This window comes from Nicotiana sylvestris, chromosome 6, assembly GCF_000393655.2.
Source record: "Nicotiana sylvestris chromosome 6, ASM39365v2, whole genome shotgun sequence".
Classification (NCBI taxonomy): domain Eukaryota; kingdom Viridiplantae; phylum Streptophyta; class Magnoliopsida; order Solanales; family Solanaceae; genus Nicotiana; species Nicotiana sylvestris.
The window spans coordinates 195,232,832-195,239,264 of record NC_091062.1 but is presented as its reverse complement, the minus strand read 5'-3'; the positions used below and the strand labels follow the sequence as shown (position 1 = coordinate 195,239,264).

The window sequence follows — 6,433 nt, the reverse complement described above, 5'->3', positions numbered from 1 at the left end:
ATTTCTTTGGAATTAATTTGTCCAAGAGACTGGCAATATTTGTTTCTCATTTTGCATGTTCAAATATACAGATGTACCTCTATACAACCATAATAACAATAACAACTACGCCTCAATTCCAGACAAATTGCATTCTACTATGCTTAGGCTTATTGTTATCCTGGAACTTTAACTCTTCGTTTGATCCGGTTTCATGTTGCAGAAAAAATGGTGAAGATTTGCTGCATTGGAGCTGGATATGTTGGTGGACCAACAATGGCAGTCACAGCACTCAAGTGCCCTGCAATTGAAGTTGTTGTTGATATAGCTGTTGCTCGTATCGCGGCCTGGAACAGTGATCAGCTACCTATTTATGAGCCAGGACTTGAAGATGTAGTGAAACAATGCCGAGGAAAGAACCTTTTCTTCAGCACTGAAGTTGAGAAACATGTCTCAGAAGCAGACATCATATTTGTTTCCGTTAACACACCAACAAAAACTCGAGGCCTTGGTGCTGGGAAAGCAGCAGATCTTACATACTGGGAAAGTGCTGCTCGAATGATAGTGGATGTATCGATGAATGACAAGATTGTTGTTGAGAAGTCAACTGTTCCAGTGAAAACAGCTGAGGCAATTGAAAAAATACTCACACATAACAGCAAAGGAATCAAGTATCAAGTTCTTTCAAATCCTGAATTTCTTGCTGAAGGGACTGCTATTCAGGACCTTTTTAATCCGGATCTCGTTCTAATTGGAGGACGAGAAACCCCTGAGGGGCAAAAAGCAATCCAGGCTCTGAAGGCAGTTTATGCTCATTGGGTGCCTGAAGACAGAATCATATGCACCAATCTTTGGTCAGCTGAGCTGTCGAAGCTCGCTGCCAATGCCTTCTTGGCTCAGAGGATTTCATCAGTTAATGCAATGTCAGCTCTTTGTGAAGACACTGGAGCTGATGTTGCACAGGTTTCCAATGCTATTGGTAAGGACAGTAGAATCGGACGCAAGTTCCTCAATGCCAGTGTTGGTTTTGGTGAAAGATATTCTCAACTTGGTTTATATCTGTGAGTGCAATGGTCTCACAGAAGTTGCCAATTACTGGAAACTAGTGATTTAGGTGAATGACTACCAAAAGAGTCGGTTTGTTAACCGAGTAGTCTCCTCTATGTTCAACACAGTCTCAGGCAAGAAGATTGCTATTCTTAGATTTGCATTCAAGAAAGACACAGGTGACACTAGGGAGACTCCCGCGCTTGATGTGTGCGAAGGCCTATTGGGAGACAAAGCTCATTTGAGCATATATGATCCACAGGTTACTGAGGATCAAATCCAAAGAGATCTGTCAATGAACAAGTATGATTGGGATCATCCAATTCATCTTCAGCCAATGAGCCCTACTGCGATGAAGCAACTCAACGTAGTATGGGATGCTTATGAGGCCACAAAAGGCGCCCACTGCATCTGTGTTCTGACAGAATGGGATGAGTTCAAAACTCTTGATTTCAAGAGGATTTATGATAACATGCAAAAGCCTGCATTTGTGTTTGATGGAAGAAACATTGTTGATGTGGAGAAGCTCAGAGAAATCGGGTTCATCGTCTACTCCATTGGAAAACCTTTAGATGGATGGCTTAAGGATATGCCTGCTGTGGCATAAGGAAGTCAAATTCTCTTCCACATTGAATAAGTACTACACATGAGAGCAAAATCCAATTTTTTCTTTTCCATTCAAGCCTAGAATAGAATTGAAACTGTTTCCTTTTAGCAAGGTTCAAAATGCCTATCTTTTTATTTCTCGTCTTTTCCGTGTAAACCTCAGCAGCTCATTACATGATATTATGATCACTTACATTATAATAATTAAATCTTGTGGAAATTCTAGACTTGCTTTTCCTTTAGACAAAGAAGGAGCTTCCATAGGACCGAGTGAAAACAAATTTGGACAAGACACAATAATCAAATTTTGGGCATAGATTTGGGTAGGGGCCGCGCGTACGCAGGCCCCCACTCCCACAAATTATGAGGTAGGCTCAATCACTTGGATTGACCTTAGGCGAGCACCCCTCCAAAGTGCAATGGAGGTCACCAACCTAGGCCATGAGCCTTATTGATCGCTCATTGACCCCGTCCAGGTAAGTATGTTTCCTTGTGTACCCAGCCTATCTTTTATATCACTGCATTTGCTCGCTTCTCCTCTCTGCTTGCGGTGTGGGATGAACTACAAGTGAAAGAAGTCAAGTTGTAACAAAATATATTTCATTAATAATAATAGAAATGACGATAACAACAAGGAATCTTTACCTGGTAATCTTAAAATTAATTACTCTCCTCTTGACAACAAGAATATTTTTGCGTGAAAGTTAAAAATCTCACAAAACGTTTTCTCGAGAATACCCCTTTCTATCAGCGTGTTTGGTCAAGTTTTTTAGGCCAAAACTTTTTTTTTTGAGGCTAAAAATATTTTTTTCCAAAATTAAGGTGTTTGGCCAAATTTTTAAAAGGAAAAAAGTACTTTTAAGTAGAAGCATAAGCAATTTTTAAAAAGCAGAAAAAATAGTTTTTTCCTATAAGTGCTTTTTGAAAAGTACTTATGAGAAAAATTTCATTATAAGAACATTTTAAAAGTTTGGCCAAACGTTGTTGTCCAAAAGTGTTTTTCAAACTAATTAGTCAAACACAAATTGATTCTCACCAAAAGTAATTTTTTGAAAAGCGCTTTTGAAAAAAAATATTTTTTAAAATAAGTTGATTTTAGAAGTTTGGCCAAACATATTATATAACTACAGTGATAGAGGGAATAACAAAAGATTAAGGAGTCTGGGTTTTTTTTTTGCATTTTATTTATATATAGTTTTCGTCTAATTGTTGATTTTCTTCTTGTCTTTTCCGAGTTAAAATTCCTGCTAACATATTATTACCTATTCTATTATCTGAAAAACTTATTTGTGATCTTTCTTCGTTTGTTGTTCTTGACACACCTGAAAAAAGGTCCATTTTTGTGGTTTTCTTAATTTAAGTCAGTCCTTTTGCGGTGTTATTTCTACTCTTTTTAATTGTTCTATTAAATCATCTACTTTTGGAATTTCTACTTCAGTCTTTACCTTTTTTTCTTTAATAATTTTATCTAGTTTTTTTTTAATTTCTAAAAGTAATACTATTAAAGTATTATTCTGTTTTATTATTGTTTGATCCGCTTTTCCTTGAGGAGTATAGCTGGTAAGTCCTTCTGGATTGGGCTTAAGTCTTTCTGTGAATTTTAATGTGTTATCATATACTGGATCTAAATCATTCATGAAAGAGCGATTTCTTTTATGGAAATTTTACCACCTATAGAATAGGTTAGTACCCTATTTATATTCTATAAATACCCTTTAAAAATATTACATTCTATAAATACCCTTTTTAGTTTATAGCAAAATATTTAAATTTAGTTCCATCCTAAAATTAAGGCTTAATATATGCTACAAAATATTTTTCTATCTCATTTTTTTTATTTTCTCTCACCTAATTTGCGTATATCTCCTCTCATCAGCTTTTCTCTCTCTTCTTCAATACACTTTTCCCTCTTCTCCCACAAACACACGTTCCATACACTTCAAAAACCCTTCTCCGCCATTATCGCCCCACACGCCATTCTTCTTCGCAAGCTTCACAGTTGTATTTTGGAAATCTTCTCCCCGTAGGTAATTCAACTACTTCGAAATTGCTTTTTCATTAGTTTGTTTCTATAAGTTTTTTTAGCGAATTTACACAATTTTCTGATATATCTTCCATTTGTATTGTTAATCACCAGGATTCTTTGAGTTTTCTGTCTAATGTCGGATGCAACGCCACTCAACAGACTACCCAGAGGTATACCCACCAAAATTCTCTATTTTGATGGGCCCTCTTTCTCGTTGCAACTGACTCAAGCGGAGAAAGATTTTGCAGGTTTATCAGCATCCAAAGTTGATGAAAGAAGAAATAAATTACACAATGACAAGTTGAAAGAAGTCCAAGTTGATGAAGCTTCAAAAGAAACCAAAAATCAAGTTGGCTCAAAGAGGAAAAAACCTATGAAAGATTCAAGAAACCAAAAGGTAATTGGTATTTGTTACATGTATTCTGTTGTATTCATATGTATCTTCTTGTATTTTTGTACCTTTTTGTATAGTGTATTCTGTTTCTTCTATAGTATGTTTATGTATTCATATGTATTTGGTTGTTTCCAACAGTTCATTTTTAATGTAATCTTACCTGTATTCATATGTATTTAGCGTTTGCTAATGTATATTTGCGATAATTCAATTGTCCAGTTTGACCTCAAATGTATTCATATGCATTCATATGTATTCAGTTGTATTCATCTTAAATATTTTGTATTATATCTGTATGTTACAAAGTATGTTAGCATATATTTAGCCTTGTCACTGTATCTAGTCTTCTGTAAGTGTTTGTAGTTGTCTGACATGCATTTGGCTTTGTCACTGTATCATGTCTTACATGTATTCCAAAAAATCTTAATATGTATTTTTGCAATGTATTCATCTGTATTAACATGTATCTTTCAATGTTCATTGCAGGGAATTGATTTGTTTGTGAAACACCAGCCAAAATTAGCACCCCATATTAGTAGTTACACTAACACTGATATAGTATCCCAGCTAAAAGATAAGCTTACTCCCTATCACTTCCAACAATTCGGCAATACATGCTTTGGCTCATTTCTTCAAATGAAGCGATTTGATGTTCAACATCAACTCTTCAGATGCTTCATGGCTCGACAGTTAAACGGCACTCCAAACAATGTATTTGCAGTATACGTCAATGGTACTGAATTACATTTCACATTAAGGGAGTTTGCGCTTGTGACTGGCCTCAAATGTGTAGGTAAAGATGAAGATTTTGAGTTTAGTGAAACTCCTCCTAACCGGCTTATTGCGACTTATTTTGGAAGTGCTAATATTGTAAAGAAGAAACACTTGAGACAATGCTTCAATGACAAGGCATGGGGCCCCGACAATGATGAGGATGCTTTGAAGATATCTTTATTGTATTTCATCCACACCTTTATATTTTCATCTGAGAAGAATAGTGTAACTATACCGAGGCTAGATTTTGACTTAGTAGAGAGTGGGCGCTATTCTGAATATCATTGGGGTATTAAAGCATTTGAGTTGTTGATAAACTCGATTAGCAAGAAGATGGATGCTTTGAAGAAGTATTACAGGATAGCTGGGATGCCCCTAGCTATGCAGGTGTGGTTTTATGAGTGTTGTTCTTCTGTTGATTCCAAAATTACAGTCCGAGTTTGCGATGTGGTCCCCAGAATACTCAATTGGAGAACCACCGGAAATCAGCCAACATTTTCTTATCTGACGAATGGCATGTTCAAAGACACTAGAAACACGGTAATATACAAATGTTATCAATATTCTGAAGATAATTGAACACAAATACATCTATAATTTGCATACATTTGCATTCAGTTAGAGGGGAATCCTACTGTAATATACATTGGATTTATAAGCTTATATACATGAATACTTGCATACATATTAATACATTTTAATACATTCTAAATACAACAGAGTTAAATACACCTGAATATAGCATTATACAGTTATGCATTAATATGTTTTGTGTAAGTCATAACTTATTTTTGTTCACAGATTGTGTTCAAGGACATCACTCCTCTAGATATAGAGCTTGCTGTTTTTCAGATTCCTCAAGTGTGCGCCATATTGAGAAAATACCTACTCCTGCGCATTCAGACAAATCGGGACAGGATACAGATGACTTTTCTCTTTCACCCAATCTTCAATCTAAGAAGAAACATGTTGAAAGTGTTGGTCCATCTTCATCACCGCCACATAAGAAGGTCAAGGAACAACCCAAGATTCATACAAAAGAACCAGAATATCAGCCCAAAGTCCCTCCTATTTGTGTTTCTGACATTGGACATAAACTTGTGCATGACCATCAGTTCCCAGAAGGCCAAAATGAGGAAGTATCTTCTTTGAGGAAAGACCTAAAATCATTCAAAGAATACGTGAGTATTTACCCACCGATTAATCAATAAAGTTTGATAGCTATGTGTTTTAGTATTTTTCTAACTATTTTGTACTGTTAAGGTTGTTGGAGAGTTCAAGTCTCTAAGGACATTGATCAATGATAACTTCAAGATGCTTTCAGACCAACTTCAACAAAATCAGCAAACTGAACCCATAGTAAGACATGATGGTGGCATTGACACAGATGTCGGAGATAATAATGAGGTATAAAAGCAGTTATCATATTGAACATATGTATTTAGCTGTATTCATATATGTTTTAATCTAGCCATTTTACTGATGTATTTAACTGTTATTCAACTCTATATATATGTATTCTGACTTTTAAATCTTAACATATTGAGCATATTTTTTAAAATGTATTCATAACTGTGTTACACTTAATCTGTAATATCACTTTAAAC

The 6,433-nt window shown here is 35.5% G+C and overlaps 1 non-coding gene and 1 pseudogene across 1 annotated transcript; one reads left to right on the top strand and one right to left on the bottom strand.

The window, feature by feature from the left end:
• Positions 1–207: 207 nt before the first annotated feature.
• On the top strand, positions 208–1,633 carry LOC104237621 (UDP-glucose 6-dehydrogenase 4-like; annotated as a pseudogene).
• A 322-nt stretch (positions 1,634–1,955) lies between these two features.
• Positions 1,956–2,116, bottom strand: LOC138872252 (U1 spliceosomal RNA). The gene has a single exon (XR_011400719.1). It is a non-coding gene; the product is annotated as a U1 spliceosomal RNA (small nuclear RNA).
• Between the last annotated feature and the right edge of the window lie 4,317 nt (positions 2,117–6,433).